This window comes from Lissotriton helveticus, chromosome 12 (assembly GCF_964261635.1).
Source record: "Lissotriton helveticus chromosome 12, aLisHel1.1, whole genome shotgun sequence".
Lineage (NCBI taxonomy): Eukaryota > Metazoa > Chordata > Amphibia > Caudata > Salamandridae > Lissotriton > Lissotriton helveticus.
Window position 1 is genome coordinate 310,446,073 of NC_136073.1, and position 19,407 is coordinate 310,465,479.

Genomic DNA, 19,407 nt, shown 5'->3' on the forward strand with positions numbered 1-19,407 from the left:
CCACACTGGTGATTCATATAAGTAACAGCCATCTTATTGTCCGATCTCACTAGGACGTGGTGATCATCCACCTCTCGAAGGAAGGAGATTAATGCATTGAGACTTGCATTCACTTCCTTACAACTGCAGGATCTTTCACTGTCCAATATAGACAATTGAGGTTAGGCAAGTCCAGTCATGCACCACATTCAATTGTAGTGGCTTCTGTTCTAAAGACCTTTGGGGTTCCATTCGAAGAGACAGTCGTCTTTCTAGACACTCCAGAAACATCCACCAACCGAATGCTTCCCAGACCTCCTCATTCACTGGAATCAATTGGTTGTAGTTCTGAGATACCGGGCTTCAGAATATTTGAATATAATTTAGCACTGGATACATGTGAAGATGAGCCCACAGCACTGTGAAGATACATGCTTCCATGCATCTTGGATCTTTAACCAAAATCGGGCTGGGGCTTCCTTCTTGCCATAAGGTTCTTGTAGAAGAGATCCCAGATTCACTGATCTTTCCTGAGGAAGGAACACTAAGGGTTTGATTCACAAAGGTTCATAATTTTTTGGGCATTCACAAACTGCGAGTTTAATTTGACTAAATTTTACGATTGCAGAGACTCCGACATCAGGGCGGAGAATTCTGCACATAAAAGATATGTCACACTGCCCTAAAGCTGGCTCTGCTGGAGGGAAATCCAACACAAGGTAAAGAGAAGGGAACAAACATCAAAAATGCAAGACAAGAAATGGCTGGGAACTGGTTTCCAGCAGAGAGCTACTACAACTAATGAAATGTCACCCGGCCCAGACTTCATGTAAAGAAAAGCCTTAAATATTGTCTCTGCTACATGTGTACTGGATGTTTGCTAGTAACCAGGACATGAGTATCTAAGGTGTCACTAAGTTAACAGTCCAGTGGTCATAGTCTCTTTACTTTCTACTGTCATGTTTGCCATAAGCTCCACACCTGATGAGTCCTGTGCCTGCTTCAATGTCTTCACTGGCCCTGACTCCTGACAAAATGTTATTATTAGTAATCTTAAGCAAATCTTATCCAGGGGACGAACCTCCGTTGATTATTATAGCATACTGGCTTTGCAGATGGAATGTGAAAATGCCTAGTTGAGGCAAGTGAGAGTGATCCAGGAAGAGGTGGCTGAATATTAGCCCGTGATCGCTTATTTACAGGAGGTGCATACTGCATACAAGGATTTTTCGAAGATCTTTGCCACTAGACTTGCTGTAGTGATAGAAGGTTTAGCATCAGAACACCACAACCGCTTTATAACTGGCCATAATACCACAGCACATATAAATATGGCCATAATATTATTTGATCCGGCTGAAGTATTACAAAGGAATGTAAGTGTGATCCTTTGCGATACCGTAAAAGCATTTGATAGGGTCTCCTGGTGATACTTAAGGACAGTTAGGAAACAAATGCCACTTGGTCTGAAGTTTATCATATTTGTGCAAAGGCTTTAAATGAACCCCTCCCTGCAAAACTTCTATCTAAGTGAATGATTTTGGATCTGATTAAGATTGCTGTGGGTATGCAGCACGGGTGTCTGATAACCTCTTTATTGCTCACTCTATATCTGTAACCCTATCTTAGACGAATTATAAATACGAAGGTTATCCAATCAGTTGAAACCAAAGGGGATGAAATCAAAGGAGCAACATACGTCGATGATGTTGCAGTCTTCTGTATTAATTCAGAAATCGTCATCGCAATTATAGAATGGCTCGCACAACAATGCAGATGTATTTCAGGGTATTATTTGAATGTCTCCAAAACTCAGATAATTATTAATTCTAATGTAGCCTAGAAAGATTTTCATATAGTCACCAACGCTGTATATGTGACAGTCAGAATGACTAATAAGATTGGTAATACAGTGAAGGGCAATTACAAGCCTATGCTGGAAACGTGCTCCACAATGGTGCATTATTGGAGTAGACTACCTAATCCTCTTTATAGGAGGTGCAGTATTGTGACAAAGATCATCCTAGCCACACTTTTAGGTTTGTTTTTGATCCATCCCATTACTTGTGTCTAATGCATTTTTTCACCGGTTTCATTCAGTGATAGCAGCTTTAAGTGGTTCTCTAGGCCATCAATTTTTTTTAAATGATTGACTCTGAAGGGAAGATGGTTGCTCCTGATTTTGTTTCTATTACTCGGCTGCTAGGGGAAACACATGTCTCCTTTTATTACTAATGTTTTTGACTAGGGGGCTCAACCATATATCAGATATGCTTGAGGTCTAAAGCCAATGAGTATTTCCTAAGGTTTTCAGATCCTTATTATTTCAAACAGGTCAGATTCAAAGTTGTAAGAACTGGGTTGCATACATGGCAGCCATGGAGCAAGAGGCCCAAGATCAAAAAATAAAATAGATATATTCCTTTAGGATGTGACTCATAACTGCCCAGTTTTTTTTGCAACATTTTTTTCTGCAGCTCGACACAGATCAGTGAATATGGGCCACATTTTTCATAACGAGGCGCAGCGTACTTTTTTTGATATTTTAGCAGAGTTTGCATTACTGATTGGCAGGTTCTAAACATATCTGCAAATATGAGATTGTTTTTAAATAAGACTGATTTCAACATCGATAAGGTTCCCATTAAGGGCATTCTGTATTATGGACCAAGGTTTACCAGTATCAGAGTTTTACATCCAATATTTACAGAGCCAAATTCTGATAATAAGGATGCTCTGGCCACACTAGCTATTCTAGGTGCTGCCAAGAGGAAGAAGATGACTTTCAGATATGATGGCCGCTCGGTGAGAGGGCTCTGCCGGCCATACACTGACAGAACATGAACACTTTTGGCGCTGCTTGAACCACTGATGCGCTGTGCGCCTGACAAACTACGGAAAAAACGCATCTGTGGTACCCTGAAGGCTCGGATTGGGACGCCATCTGCAGTGGAGGAGCAGGTCTAGTCGGGCCTGGACCCGAGCCCCGCTGATTGCGTAGCCCAGAGACCGGAAGATCGCTGTGGGCGGCCGCCTGCTATGAGGAGGACTGGCGCAGAGTTGGAGCCCCTTAGCGGACCCTCGAAAAAAAGAAAGGCAGGGACAGAGCGGAAAGCACTAGATATTTGACCCCCTCTGATAGTGACCTGTGCGATCCACAAAAGAGGAGAGCCACCGTAGTGGGAGCTAGCTAGGCCTGGACTGAGCCACCATATGCAGGGTCGTGTGGCCCGAGAGACAGCGAGCTGAGCCTCAAGAACATGCTGCACTGCTGAAACACAAACAGAGATGGCGGACACTGGCAATATAACCCCCATAGCCCGGGGGGGGGGGGATTTGCTTGCAGACTGGGGTGCGATGCCGACCCGCGAGTCAAGGGTGCAGGGCAAGCGCCATTAAAGGTAAAATTGCGCTGTTACTGAGACATACTGGACCCGGCAACTGGGAGACCTGTGTGCATCACCACTAGGAGAGAGACACTGGTGAACGGGCTCCCTGAGGATAGTCGTAACTCGCATTGGGACGGGGAGCGCTGTCCTTCCACGTAGGCAAGAGGCTCCAAAAGTGCTTTATCAGGGGAGGCCACGCTTCCATTTCAAATAAAGACTACGACCCACAATAGGCCGCTCTGTAGACACTACAAGTTGTGACACTAGCGCTCCGCTCCCCCCTTCAGTTGGTGATACGTACGGGTTGGGAGTGGAGTGTGCCGCCTCCAGATCGCAGGGAGTAGCTGAGGCCACGCTCCCACAGGAGGAGCGGAGTTGGAGTTGCCACAGTATATTAGGATCTTTGTGTTGACACGTGGGGAGAGGTGCACGTGGCGCTGATAATCCCCCCCCCCCCCCCCCGGTCGGAGGCACATTTCCTCTGGGTTACAGAGGGTGGCATCAATACATGTGGCCAGAATTGCCCTGACAAAGGCGGAGCTACACGGGATCCTACTGAAATACCAGGCTGGCCCATAGAACGCATTGGGAACACTTGCATCAAAGGTGGTCAACAAAGAGCGGATCATAACGGAAAAAGTGGCACCCCCTGGGTCGGCACACCACTGTACCCTGGTGATACCCTGCGCCTGTGATCACAATAGCTATTAGCCCTGGAACTGGGGTCACGCATGCTGTAGGAAAGGAGAGGACAGGGCACTCCACTCGTTCGGCACCACTTTACAACGTTGCAAAGACCACGTCGTGAGTAAAGGGTGCTCAAGCGCTGCTAGAGTACATAGGAATCAAGTTGGTCGGGGTGTCCAAGGTTACCGTAGTTTATCTGGCACTACTCGAACAGCACCATTGTGAGAATAAAATGAAGGAAAACAGATGCAAAGCAACCAAATCTGACATTTGAAAATAAAAGACAAACACGTTAGGAAGATGCCAACAGTGACCCAGACGCGGGTCATGGCCCACTGGATGACACTGAGAGTCGGGGTGCTGACCTCCGGAGTCTCTTACTAGAAATGAAGTCTAGCCTCAAATCTATTGACTCCAAACTAAATGGCCTAAATGTTCGGTTTGACCAGGTCAAGACCCAAGTAGACACTCACAAACTTCTGTTAGATGAGCTCGAGACCATGGCTACTGGAAAGATGGAAACCTTTGTGGAGGAACTGTTAAAGGACGTCTTTGGGTCAGAATTGTCTCCAGTGTTTATAGTGGAACGGGCCCAACAGGCATTGGGTCCTAGGCCTCCGGTAGGCGAAACACCCAGACCAATCCTTGCTAAAATATTAAACTACTGTGATAGGGACGCTATACTCAGTGGAGCCAGAGAACGTGGTCAAATTTCTTACAAAGGGAACAATGTTTCATTCTACCCTGACTTTACTCCTGGTGTCCAGACGGCAGGCGGGAATTCACCCAAGTCAAGAAGATCCTGCAGCAAACTGGCGTGCCATATGCACTGCTCTACCCCGATAAGCTAAAGGTCACACACGACAAGAACACACACTTTTTCACAGATGCTAAGTCGCCGTTTAAGTTTGCTAAACACATTGGTGGGACAAAGAAACAGAAGGCAAGCACTGATAGACAACGTAGTGCAGGCCATAACCTAAGTGACAATGATTAATAGATGTACCCAGGTGATTTTATGCTGCTGTTTGGTGAGTGTTTTTACCTTGCCCTCAACTTTCACGACACACTAGCGCAGTGATATGTTATGTGAACGCAGTGCTATGTTACTTGTTATAAATAATTCTCTGTACGTGTTGCATAGATAGATTATACACCTCGGCCACCCGGTTCTCAAACTGGGGTGTATGCCGGTTGCCCCCCCCCCCTCAGGGAGATCTCCTGAGTATTCACTTGGTTACCAGGTGCTTAGTTTTCTTTTGTTTTCCTTTGTTAAGATAGTATAGCGGGAGGGATATGTTAGGTCAACCTGTCTGGGGGTTGAAGTGGGGGGTATTAAGGGTCGGTATTGTAAGTTTAAATTCAAAATGGCAAACATGTGAAGAAACACAGTTGACGTGCATGTTGCACTGTGGCACAGGTGAAGGGGGAAACAGGGATGGAACTGTACAGTATATGTGATGACAATATACAATTGCATAACCTGGAACATTAACGGATTAAATGAGAATAGGAAGGTTCGGTTGGGGCAATCCTATCTGATCCGACATCGCATATATATTGGTTTCTTACAAGAAACACATGTATCTAGCACGACAAACACCTTGCTTAAACACAGGCACTGGGGGAATATTTACTTAGCGGCCTACTCTAATTATGCCAGGGGTACTGCAATTTTAATTCATATAGGGATTGGCTGGAACCAGACCTTGATGAGGTCTGATCCAGAGGGAAAATATATCCTACTGGAAGGCACACTTGGAATGTTGAGGTGGTATTGGTCACAGTATATGGTCTCAACTCAGATCCCCCTGACTTTTATATTGACCTCTGGGCTCAAATACAGAAAACTGGATGTGATACAATCATTTGGGGAGGTGACCATAATGCCGTCCTTGACAACTCCCGGGATCGCAAGGGAACATCGCGCACACTACCCCCCAACACCAGCGCTACACTTAACAGGATACTGAAGGATGGAGAGCTAATGGATACTTGGAGGGAGTGGCATCCGGACGACTTGGAAGGCACATGTGTAACTGCACACCACTCAGTCTGGTCACATATAGGTTTCTGGCTTATATCAAAAGACATAGCCACATGGACAGTAGACATTAGGCACCTCCCCCGCACCCTCTCAGACCACGGGCCATGTCTCAACTACTTCCAAGTAGAAACTATGCCCAGATGTGCTTTTACTTGGAGGCTCCCACCGCATGCCCTCTTAGACGCCGCATTCAAGGAACAAATAAAGCGAGACATCCTAAAATACTTTGCAGTAAATGATGGTTCAGTGTCCTCCCAGTCAACACTTTGGGTGGCCCTCAAGGTAGTAATTCGTGGCAAATGCATTGCTCGCCAAGCTGGGGTGCTTCAGGCCACACAGCACACCTTGTCTACCCTAGAAGCGCAAATTTGTGATTTGGAACTTAACTATTTTAGCAGCGGGGTAATGTATTGCTGCCGCAGATTAGAAGTAAACTAAATGAATATGAGGAGGAGGTGCAAAGGGAGGTTCAATACTTGGGGAGGAACGCACAAGCCAAGAAATATGGGGAGGGTGACAGACCTGGGAAAACATTAGCGGCTCGGCTCAGGCCACTGCACACAACAGATTTCATCACTGAACTGCAAGACAAAATGCTTTCACATAGTAGAATACTATTCGCAACTAGACACATCGCAGCACAACATACCAGCAGAGACTATGCAATCCTAATTTTACTCTGTAGAGCTCCTTTGGCTCAGTAATGCTCATAGAGCATATCTGGATGAACCATTCAGCGTAGAAGTCATTAGTGTCATTAAAAGTTTGCAACCAGAGAAAGCCCCTGGGCTAGATGGTCTGCCAGTATCAGTCTATAAAAGTTATGCTTCCATTCTTGCCCCTCGCCTCCTGGCAAAGTACCAAGAATCCCTAGATAATGGCAGACTACCTCCAACTCTCAGAGAGGTGACTATCCTGTTGCAACTTAAACCTGACAAGGCGCGAACAAGTGTGATTCATATTGTCCGTTGACGCTTATAAACACTGACAATAAAATGTATGTCAAATTATTGGCAAACCGGATCCAGCCACTACTAACGCTCATTGCCAGGCCATATCAATCAGGATTCATTCCTGAGAGATCAACGTCTCACAATTTGCGTACCTTTTTCACAATACTACACTAAATAGACCCGCACATTCCTGTAGTAGCTGCACTATTAGACACCACCAAGGCTTTTGACTCTCTGGAGTGGTCGTTTTTCTTTTTTGTTCTACAACGATTAGGATTTAGCCCTCTCTTTAAAATGTCGGAACTTGTAAAGCGCACAGCTACCTCCACCGGAGGTGTCCCGGCGCTGTCCGTATACCGCTTAGGAACCCTTTCTGGCTTTCCTGGGAAATGTCCACTCCTGGGCACCCCCCAGGTGCAGCCAGGCATCCCAGCGCTTTTGGGGCCGTTGTGGAGACTAAGCAAGCTATTGCCCAGAGTTGCAGCGTGGGACCCATGATCAGAACAGGCACTGAGGCGAGAATATCCAGTCTGGGGAATTAATGAGCCGGAGACCTGCCGAGGTGGGAATCGAACCCTGGTTCCTGGCCAGAGTTCTACATCAAGGTCTGCCTGCTCTAACCATTGAGCCACACTTCTCCTTTATGAAACAGATATGACTGTTGTACACCGACCCCACTGCCCGCCTGTTTGTCAACGGACAGACCACTGAGGCCTTTCCAATTACAGGAGGCAGGTGTGCCCTCTCTCACCCCTGCTATTTGCGATCGCAATGGAGCCGTTGGCAGCGTGGCTGCGACAACATCATGCAGCGAGAGGGCTCTGCTTCACATCTAGAGGGATAATAATTTCACAATATGCGGATGACATAACCTTATAGATTAAACAGCTTCACACCAACTTGCCACCGGTGCTTCGTGAACTTACGCGATTTGGGGGCATGTTGGGCATACAAATAAATTGGCAAAAATCCACTTTGTTTCCACTGACCGATGACACTGTACTGTCTGAGATAGACTACTCACTCTGCTGGGCAGAAGGCCGTGTGAAATATTTGGGGGTATGGTTGAGCAGGGATGTCCAAGAGCTATGGAATATGAACACAGGGCATACTATCAATTGGCTGGAGGGGAAAATCAAATTCTGGGCTGAACTACCATTGACCCTGGCAGGACGAATAGCGATAGCAAAGATGGTTGTTCTTCCCAAATACCTTTACATATTAGCTAACGTTCCTCTTATACTCACCCAAATCTTCTTCGCTAGGGTACACTCACTTTTGATATCATTGGTGTGGGCGGGAGGGCAAGCTAGGATCGCCTGGGAAACACTAACATTCCCACTATGTCAGGGTGGGTTGGGCGGGGCAGATTTCCAACTGTATGCTTTCTTCACTCAGGCGCAATATTTGCAATTTTGGATACATCCAATCCCATTTCAGCCCCACGTAGCGGTGGAGGGTGACATAGCTGCGCAAAACCCCTTGGCAGTGGCACTATACAGTCCAAATAAACGCCCTTGACGGATAATCGACACTACAGAAACACTACGAAGGGCCTGGGATGGCTTGTGATGACATGCCAATATGCAGATACTTTACGCCCCCTCAATACAACTGGCAAAAAATCCACAAATGCCGCCATTGGAAGACAAGGGAGCTATAGCGAGAGCTCAGAGGATGGGTAATCAAAAATACGTGGACTTGTATAGAAAGGAAGATTTTCTTGAACCTCCGGCTCCAACTGATACACCTCCCCCTTCGTTTCAGACATACTGCTGTACCATCACACATACGAGCAGTCTGCCGGCAAACCCATGACACATTTCCAAATACACCACCTATTCATCACACTCTGGAAAACATACTTACCAATCCTTCAGCTAAAAAACTTAGCACTAGGCTCTATTCCTCCATGCAGACACATTATCCAGTGGCTAGGTCAATTCATAGAGACCAATGGATCACTGAGCTACATCCACAAGCGACAGGAGGAATGGAAGTTCTGCTGCGCGCAGCTAGAACAACTGTCCCGCAATTATTAGCTCAGGCTAATTAATTTTAAATATATAAATCAATAACATCGAACACTAGGCCGAACGCGGAATGCTGGAATTGTCGTACAGATCAAGCCTCTTTGTTACACTTTGCCTGGAGCTGCCCGCCAATAGAGTATTGGAAGTAGAGTTTCCAAACCATTAGCGAGATACTCATTATACAAATAGCACCAGGGGTAATGATAGGCTAATTGGGATAAGTAAAGAGTGTGCCTGTGGGTGTTCGCAGACTTTTGGCTATGTTGCTATGATTACCAAAACGTATGATTTCTATTAAATGGGATAGGCTGCACCCTCCCAAGCTCAAAGACTGGATTGTTGATGTTACGTTCTGTCAGGAACAAATCACTCCTTTTTGGGAGTTGATGCCTGTGGCCTCTCTCCCAAAAGACATTTGGGGTCCCATTTCTAACCTGGCTGAGTGCTACGGATCACAACATACCACTAGAGTAGGATGCAGAATTAGGTTACCCTGCACCGAATAGGAAACAGACCCAGTATACCAAACAAAGATTATTTATTTGGAGTCTTTCATATGATATAATTTCCTACCTGGACATGTGCATCTATGCGCCAATAAAGTATTGTTTTCCCCTCATTATTTGTGATCACTATTCCTGTGTAACCTGCTACTATTGCAACCTGTCAATAAGTGAAATTGTTACGACTGTCAACCTGTACAATATTCCAATTGCCAATAAAAAATATAAAAAAAATAAAAGTCTGATAAGTTTGACAGATTTTGAACTGTAATTACTGAAAAATGATGCAGTATCAAACAAACAGAAATTACTTTTAACGCTTCAACTATAATGTTTGGTGTAGAGGTCGATATAGAACAACCTAATATTGTTGTAAGTAGATACACAGCTGGAAAAAAAACAAATTTGAGACTCTGCTAAAATAAAATGCAAAAAGCAAGAACTTTGAAGTCAATATTAAGCCCTAGTGACAGACTGAGCTGTTTTAATACTGACTGAACACAATTCAACCACTTGGCTTCCAATCAAACAATGGGATTCTATAAATGTGTTTAACATAACATGAAAAGATACAGAGAATGAAACTACTGAATTTAAAAATAAAACAGAGAAAAAAGGTATCATTTCAATTTGATATTTGTAATACAAAATTCTGTATATGTTGGACTAGAAGCATTTGGCAAAAGGAAGCTGGTGATTCCACAATAAGAGCTTTGAAAGCAAGATAATTTGAACACATTAGATCTATCAAAATTGCTGATAACTGTCTGCAAGAAAATTGGTTGTTAGTTGTGAAGGATGTGAGTCATTCACAAGTAATAGGTCCACACCTTGCTATTTACTGGGAACCAACACCCCCATTCTATCACTCGACTCTCTCAGGGTGTGAACCAGAGCAGTCCAAAGCCTTCTCAGGGAAGGTGTTGTGGGCCAGTACCCCAGCTCACTGGTATGCAACAAACAGCACTCAATAAATCATTGTCCAGTCAGTGCTTTTTCTTATAAAAAGGAAAAGTGTTGTATTATGTGCACACTGCTAAATACTATGCATCAATATTAAATATATTTAATCAGGTAGATGGAAATATCTTTGATGACACCTTCATGACAGTTCACGTCCCCAAAAGATCCCCCACACCTACCTGCACTAGATGCAGTATCACAATATAAGGGGGTATCATTATCAATATGGCAGGCCCACTGACTTTTTAAGGGGGTTTACCACTTTGATAAAAGTAGAAATATGGCATACTAATCCAATAGAACACCATTGAAATTATTAGGGATTGTACAATCTTATAGTAGCATTCAATAAGGCTTGTCAAGACTCACTGTTAACCTTGAGATTGTCAATAAAGCAATTACATTTATCTCAATAACCATAAATAAAACATGTGTTGATTGACTGTTAACGTATTCGTTGTCAAGAAAGTATTTGCAAAACCTTGATTAAAGCATATACCATTGCAATGTCAATATTGTCATTGCCAATAACTGATGTTTAAACAACCAATTGAGTGCAAGAGTCCTTCTTCTCCTTTAACCATGCTATCTCTACAGCTTTAAGACCAATTAAAAGGGATTCCTACATTCCATAGTCTATGAGGAAAAGATTCAGCTCCAGGAATGGTTAAACAAGGAAAAACTGCTCCCCGCGCATCAATTTAACCCCCTACTTTTAGGGAAACATTTTTAGGGAGGAAGTCTGCATTCCCTGTAGCCCCCTAAATACTCAAAAAAACAATGTTGCTGGTGTCCCTGCACTTTCTGGGGCAGCACTAAAAAAGATATGCAATTCGAGAGCCACAGCAATAACTTATGAGGTGCTCATGGTCCCGGGCATTAACGCTTTATTTGCAATTTGCAATGCTGTGGGGTACCTTTGTGGCACGTTTTTCCATTTCATTTTCTAGTGGCCATATGCCGGCTCGTGCTGTTCCTGGGGCCAGGTGGGGAGCCCACTCTGGCGGGGCCCGATGGATCCCACCATTGGCACAGCTGGTGGGTGCCAAGACAGAGTTGGCATCATCTTGCATCCTGCCTGCACTCTGAAGTCAGAGGCGGGAGAAGGTAAGGACGTCTCCCCCCTGGCCTCAGTCAGCACAGCTGGGGGGCTGTGCCTTTGCTGCCTCCCCATCTGTCTTCTTCTACCCTGTGGGGATGGGGTCCCACTGAACAATTCCTATATGTGTCAGGCCCTGGGGACCCCAGGGCCATATGTGATCTCGGGGAGGGGGTTGCCTGCACACCAGCTCCCTAGTTACAAATTACATACTGGAGGATGCACCTACACCCAGGGGTCACAATTTTGTCTTGTTTTGGTTCATCCTGGCCAGCTCTAGCCGCCCGAGAGCATTTTCTTCAAGCATGCCTGGCCTCTAACGGGTAATGTTTTTAGGGAGCTTGATTTTGCTGCTCCCTTGCTAGACATGGCGTCTTCCTACCTGGGCTCATGATGCTCTCTCCTACTTGGAGAGTGTCTACTACTGCCAACAAGTAGAATATCCTCCCTGCCACTCTTCCCAGGTCCCACATCCTCGTGGCTACTGGAAGGGCATCTCTGTGTCAGCAGAGTCAAGGGCCAGTCAACAAACGGAAGTCCTAGAAATCCCCCCCATCCAGGGTACTCCAGCATTTTCCCCAACTATTTCTCAGAAGGCACAAGGGGACCAGCACCACTGGCCTTGGAGAGAGCCATCCAAGTCCTGGGTGCGAGTTGGAGTTAAAGTCCTTCTAGTTCATCCTTGCATTGACATTAGGTGGCTTCTCCTTCCAGCTGGCCATTCTTTCGCTGTTGTGGCTCCCAGATCCAGCGTCTTCTCAAAAGTCTTTCCTTAAGCAGGGGTTTTAAGTGAGGGTGGAAAATTCTAGAATCCAAGCACCCGTGGCCATTCCCAGGGTGCCACATCATCACTCAACACCTGCCCCACGACTCCTGCACAGCATTGTGGGAAATTACAACATGGTAACTTCCAGTGGTCTATAGAAAAATCTTCCCTGGGAGCCTCAACCCCATCCACAACTAACACAGATGTCTCATGCTTTCCAATCAAAACTTCAAAGGAGAGCCCCTCCTGTGTTTGGCTCCAGACGTCTGGCCTTTCTGTGGGTTTGGGCTTATTCAGGCCAGGTACAATGTGAACAGTTAATTATAAGATGCAGATATCATCCCCGCCTCTTTCTTTCTCAGGAACAGTACCAAGAAATATTAATTGCTGTTCTTACCTGGATGCTGGCCTGAGAAAAGTACTTTACTTGGTCCAGTAGGGCCGGGGACAAAGGTCTGGAATCTGTTATGGCTAAGTAAGGGAAATATGACAATTCTTAAAGTACCATAAGGAGAACAGTTATCTCAAAAGTGGCAGTGGATCTGCACGCGGTGTACAAGTTTATCCTAACATTCCTACTTGACTGGTATCTCTAGGTGTGGCACAATTGCAATGGCACAGAGTTTGCCCATGAGGTATAAAGCAATGAGCACAGAGCCTTTCCAGCAAGCACTACACATCCACACTATTTTTAAGGGCCTACACCAGGTCAGCACCAATCTCTGAAGCATCCCGTCTGCAACTGGCTACCTGTGCACAGACACTGGGCAGAGCTAGACAGTAGTCTCACATGCTCAGCTTACACTTGTAACCCGCTCAGAGCCTCTAACTGCACCACAACATAATTATCTTAAAAGATGACACTAGCCTTTAGCACTCTCAGCTTATTTCCATAAAATGTACTGTGAGTAAGAATCGAATGGTGAGACTCACTCACAGTAAAGGTCTAAAATGGGTAGTCAAAACATTTATAAAACCATTTGGGATCAAATTGGTGGAACCCACTAAGCTACAATATCCTTTTGCAAAACATTTCAGAATTGGCATGCAATGAAGGATCTCAGAGATATTAAACTCATATGGTCTTGAACATGCCACTTCAAACTGGAGAGGAGGTGATGAAGAGTGTCAATTAAGAAGAAGAGACTGCGTCTGGATACATTAATAAGGACATGTTGGTTATGGTTTTAACAGAGATGGAGAATTGCGATAGAGCTAAGTCCTAGTAAATTAGATTGTATATGTCATGCACAAGATCAGGAAATGATTTGATGATGATTATATTTTTTCATTGACAAGTTTTATGTTGACCACTTTCTCTGAGATCAACCACTATTGCTTAATTGTAATTAATTGGTATGCATTCCCACTCTAAGGGTTAAGTATGCTTCTTATTTATAAATGTGATTTCCTTCTAGGTCATTTAGGAAATATTCCCACTACGAGCTATGAGACAGCAAGTTTAAAATAGCGAGCAATTTAAGCTCACTGAATTTTTAAACTGATGGGTAGACTATGATGATTAACTAAGATCTTACGCTCTGGGTGCATTTCTACAAAGAGGGCTACTAATGAGGCACCATGGAAAATAAAAAAATAGACATGATGGATGAAAAGCTTTAAACTTCAGATCACAAAATATTTTAACAATTATTATTATAGAAATTAAATACTCCGGTCCAGATATAGTAATCATTTTATTGGACACAAACACAGCTATTTGGCGTTTGAAACTGTTAAAATTATTTTTCTTATGTATTAATTGCATTTTAGGATGCCACATTGTTTTACTGACTCCTAAAGTATCTGGAAGGGGCTAGTTGTAGGCATCCCTTCCAAATACCGAATCAGCATCTAAAGTATCAATGCTTTGCGGACAAAAGCTGGTTGAAAACATTACTATCTTGCCAATACCTCAAAGGAGGTGTAACTCTTTTGCAAAAAGGAAGCAGGGCCGGACTGGCCGTTGCGGGCACCTGGCAATCCCCTGGTGCGCTGCAAGGGTGGGGGGCGGTTTTGGGCCCCTGGGGGCCGTTTTTGTTACAGGGCCATTTTTGCAGCATAGCTGCAAAATCGGATCTGTAACACAATCGGCCGAAAACCGGTCACTTCAAAGAGCTCGGTTGGACCCCCAACGGGTCCTTGTGGGTAGTCTCCCCTCTGGACTGATTTTGTACCAACTAGTTTTAAATAATGGGTGGCAAGGATGCCTTAACACACAAGAAACCGAAAATGAAATCTACAGGGCAAAGGACCTCGGTGCCAGGTGTAATGGATTGATAATTGGGTCATATGTTTCCTAGGTGAACAGGGATGAAGTATTTTGAATACATATACTTTTCAATTGATATTTATCGAACTCCTGGTAGGCTTTAGGCAGTATCAAATAATATTGTAGAACATGACATTTATTTATTGTATATTTTCTACTTTGTCAAGTAAAAATAAATAAATACATTGAACTGGAAGTAGAAGGAAACAATTGCCATACTCGACATTTCAGATCTACCTCCCTGGACAGCCAATCCATGCGCCCATGGATTACAATGACTTGTACTTTGTTTTATTGATCCACTGTGCACACACCCCCCCTCTACACAGGGGCGTAGATTGATCAATAATATTGGGTGGGTGTGAGCTTCGTTTTTCCCAACAATCACGCTGGCCAATCTTGTTAAACTACATCATGAGAAATTGGACATGAGGAGGGCTTATGAGGCAGGCAAAAGAGAGAGCAGTGCGGATTGTTAGGGTTACTTGACACACTATTGTTTTCACACCAAAAAAGGCAGACATTAGAGAGATGTGTGTGTATATGCATGAGTTTTTGTCTGTGTGTGCAGGTAAACATCTAGGGTGAAATCTGACAGACAACTCACCATACCTGACTGAAAGCACTTGTAACCAACTATTAACTACAGAATACATTTGTTAGGGGCGGGGTGTAACACACCAAACACCCCCTGAAGCTACGCCCCTGCCTCCACACATCCAAAATGGATTATGCCGCCTTACAGAATTTTTGCTAACGCGGGATTACTGGTTACTAATTATCTTACCAAATCCCATTTCCTGTCGACTGAATCGTTGGTACCTGTCTTGAGTAAAAGGTAATCTCGCAGTAAACAATCAATTTAAGAACTTACACCACTCTAAATGACCACTGACCAAAATTAAGTTTTAAAGATTTAATATAAAGTCAAAGATAACTGAAGATACAAACTTCTCAAAATGAGATTCAAGAGGTAGATCGGTATCACTATGAACATGAACTTTTTGAATAGTCTGAGTCTGAAGAACAAAATAATAAGTACAAGTTCGAAAACCATCAGGGTTGCTAAAATGGATACAAGTTGCAACCTCAAAGTCATTACAGAAAAGAAAATTAAGGTTAGTCTGTCCCTACACTACACTAAATGACATCCCTACTTAGCAAGATCTTAACCCTCTAGGTGTCAGCCGTGGTGATTTCCTAAGAAGATCACGCACTTCTCTTTGTCTCTTCTCTGATAATGGGTCTCTCCTGATCAGCCTATCTGCCTACCCATCCGCTTCCTTAGGCTCCCCAAAATCATCTGCTCTGCTCTCCTCCCGGGTCTCTTTCCCTAATACCAAATCACATTTCCAATAGAAACGCCCCTTGGGACGCCCCTCACGTGGTACATCTTTCCGCGGCAAACTCCATGATGGTACTCTTGAAGACCCTCGTTAAAGTTGGCCTTGGTTCCCAGGCGGCTTCTTCAGTGCGCTGATACCCCCTGAAATTCCTGGAAACTCCTACAGGCCTGCGCAAGGCGCCACTGAACAAAGTCCCTTTCATTCGAGCTGATTAGGACCCTCGCACCTGCATACAGCTCGTCCTGCAGTGGGCCTCAAATTCCAGACTTCACCATATCTTATGCCATAAAACACTCTCAGAGCTCCATACTGGACACCTCACGACCTCTCCTCTAACGAGCACATGACGATTTAAACTACATGACATTATCTGTTCTGGCCTACTTGATTTACATGCAGCAGGTTCCTGCACTCTTAAAACGTTAACTTGATTTAAACAGCAAACATTCTTAACTAGCATACGTTTCTAAAATAACACATCTATAAAGCATATACTTTTAACCCTAAGTTCAATAGTACATTTAGAAGAACCATGTCAACCTTGTCTCACATTATTTTAGCAGCACGTTTAGATTTGCTTGTGAATTGCCATGAGGCCTACACAAAATACTGGGTTTTAGAGTTACATTCAACTCTTACATTATTCCTTTAACATGAGAACGTGAGGTTTTCATATTCATCCCGAACATTTCTACATTAGTCTCACACAGTTATGATTATTGTTACTCTACTTAAACATTCTATGCATTTCACCACTGAATATAAGACACTCGGTGTATTTCACTCCTAAATATAAACACTCTGGTGCAAAGTACATGTTAACTAACTACGTGCTTGTAAATATGGCGTACTTATACATTTTTTTCAAACTTGTGCTCTCTCAGTCCCCCCTTTGATGACCTTCAGGGGTCATCATCACCAAGACACTAAAAATGTAGAACCTTTAAAGTGAAGTCAGGACAGTACCACTTCTTTTCATACTCTCTAATGCTTTCAGACTTTTATATTGAGTGTCCTGCATCGCTGTCAACTCTTCTTCCTGTTTCTTCATAGCTCTCTGTAACCTATTTGTTCTATACCATTGATACAAACGCACCAATCCCCACAAAGTGATTACACAAATCACTACTATGATGATGGGTTTCAATATGTACCAAACGATACCCTTTCCTAAGTTGGCAAACCAACTTCCAACTTTACCCATTCCATGACCTACTTTTTCCCACACATTTACCTTTGCCAGGTCCTCAATTTCGTAGTGTATGGCAGTGATGTTTTGTATATACTTCTCTAGAGGCTTTGAATTGTCTGGAATGTAAGTACAGCATTCCTGTACCTTCAAGGCCCTACAGACTCCTCCCTCTTTTGCTAACAGAACATCTAAAGCAAGTCGGTTCTGAAGAACCATTGCCCTAATCGATTGCATCTCCCCTTCTATCAGCATCAAGGATCTTGCAGTACTGGCAGACAGTCTATCTACGACTGTAGCTAACCTCCTGATCTTAATGTCATTCATTATCAATCCTAAGAAAGGGAATGCAGCACCTATTACATCTCCAACTACTTCTGCTGCACCCAGCCCTCGCTTCCATCTAGTTGATATTTCTTTCTTAGGCGTGTCTAAATTCTCAACATGATATATTTTAGGAAAGACAACAGCCAAATAGCATGATCCGTACCAATTATCTGGTAACTTCACATAGGCATATCTTCCACATACAAAATATACATTTGGTATTGCTTGCATCCCTTTCATGAAGTTCTTAGAGTAGTACTCCAATTGAAAGGCATGTTCACAATTTACTTGTCCTACATAAACGTTTTCATAATAGGAGTAACTCCTGTGTATGCACAGTTTCCCCCGTTTCTCCTTATCCAAAGCAATTGGACCAATACTACCTTTTCGTTGTTGTGCCCTTTCCTCCTTGGTCCAATCTGTTTCTCCTTGTCCTGATGCCTTCAATACCTTCTGCTTCCTGTATCTAGTATCTACCTGTGCTATAAACTTTTTCTCAACTTCTGATATTTGACAAGTCAGATTGTTTATTCGAGCATGTGAAGTATCTAACGTTCTCCATGGAATAAACCATTTGTGTAACCTGTCTTCGCTTTTGTAGTAGTCCCATTTGTTCAAATGCTTGAAATTCGGAACCTCTGGCAATGTCGAGTCGAAATTCGAGAAGTAATACTCAAATCCGTCTCGTCCATAAAACATACTTAACAATAAACTGCACGTTATCCCATATGTCAACGGGAGATGATGGTATTTGATACCCTCCTCCACCGAAATTGGTAATTGCATACAGACATAACAATCCTTTACCTCCATGGCATCAACATATTCATAAAGCAATTTAGCATAAGCATTTGACTTGTAATTCCCCTGTGACTCATCCATGTGTAACCTTTTTACTTCTGCATCTAACAACGCTTTGTCTTTCTCATTGATGTTTCCCTTCTCCTTAATAATGGTAGTTCTCGGTGTTGACACTCCCTTATCCTCCTTAACTGTGGTTCCATCCCCTTCGTGTCCCGCTAAGAATGAAACAGTTACCACTAAAATTATAAGAGAAACCACTACTCCTAAAAATGTAACAGCTATACATTTTGCCCTGCGGTTCGGGTTGCCAGCCTCCATGTTCTCAAACAGTGTAGTTTTCGACTATCTTCCAGCATTCACTTCCTCTTCTTTTCAAACAAAGTCTTTCTCTCTTGCAATGTCTTTCTTGGAACACTTGGAAGCTTGACAATTTATTTCCGCAAAACAATTCAAAGTCCAGTAGAAAACAGACAACCCTAGCCCTTCTCCATCCACTAAAATGAAACCCCTATCACTTTTCTTCTTCCACTCGGCGCTAGGTTATCTTGCAACAAGTTTACAATTTCTTTGCAACAGTCTTATTTTCGTCTGAAGTTATGTATGGTTCAAGGAGTGACACTACATCCTCATAGATGTCCATACGAAGAAACATTCCCTCAAGTTCTGGACAATTCTTGCAACAACACGGGAATTCAACTGTCTCTAGGATTATTCTCCTTATTTCACTCTGGACCAGGGGACGAACAAAATGAAGAGTTAATGTCTTTTCAATCTCCACTCCTGGTACTATCAGTTCTACATCCACAGTTACAAAGGGGTCCGTTCTAATCAAGATCACTTTCTTCACCTTTCCAGTTCTGCGCCCCTTTGAAGACATTCACAATATGGTATTAGTCCACAACAATAAGCGCTCCTAGCATTTCTACTACTCGCTCAAGCATTTCCAAACGAAGAAGAGTTCCCTCCAATATTGGATATCGTGAACAGCAAACTGGAAACTCAACTGTCTCTAAAAGCAATTTTCTTATTCCACTCAGGAGAGCAGGATGA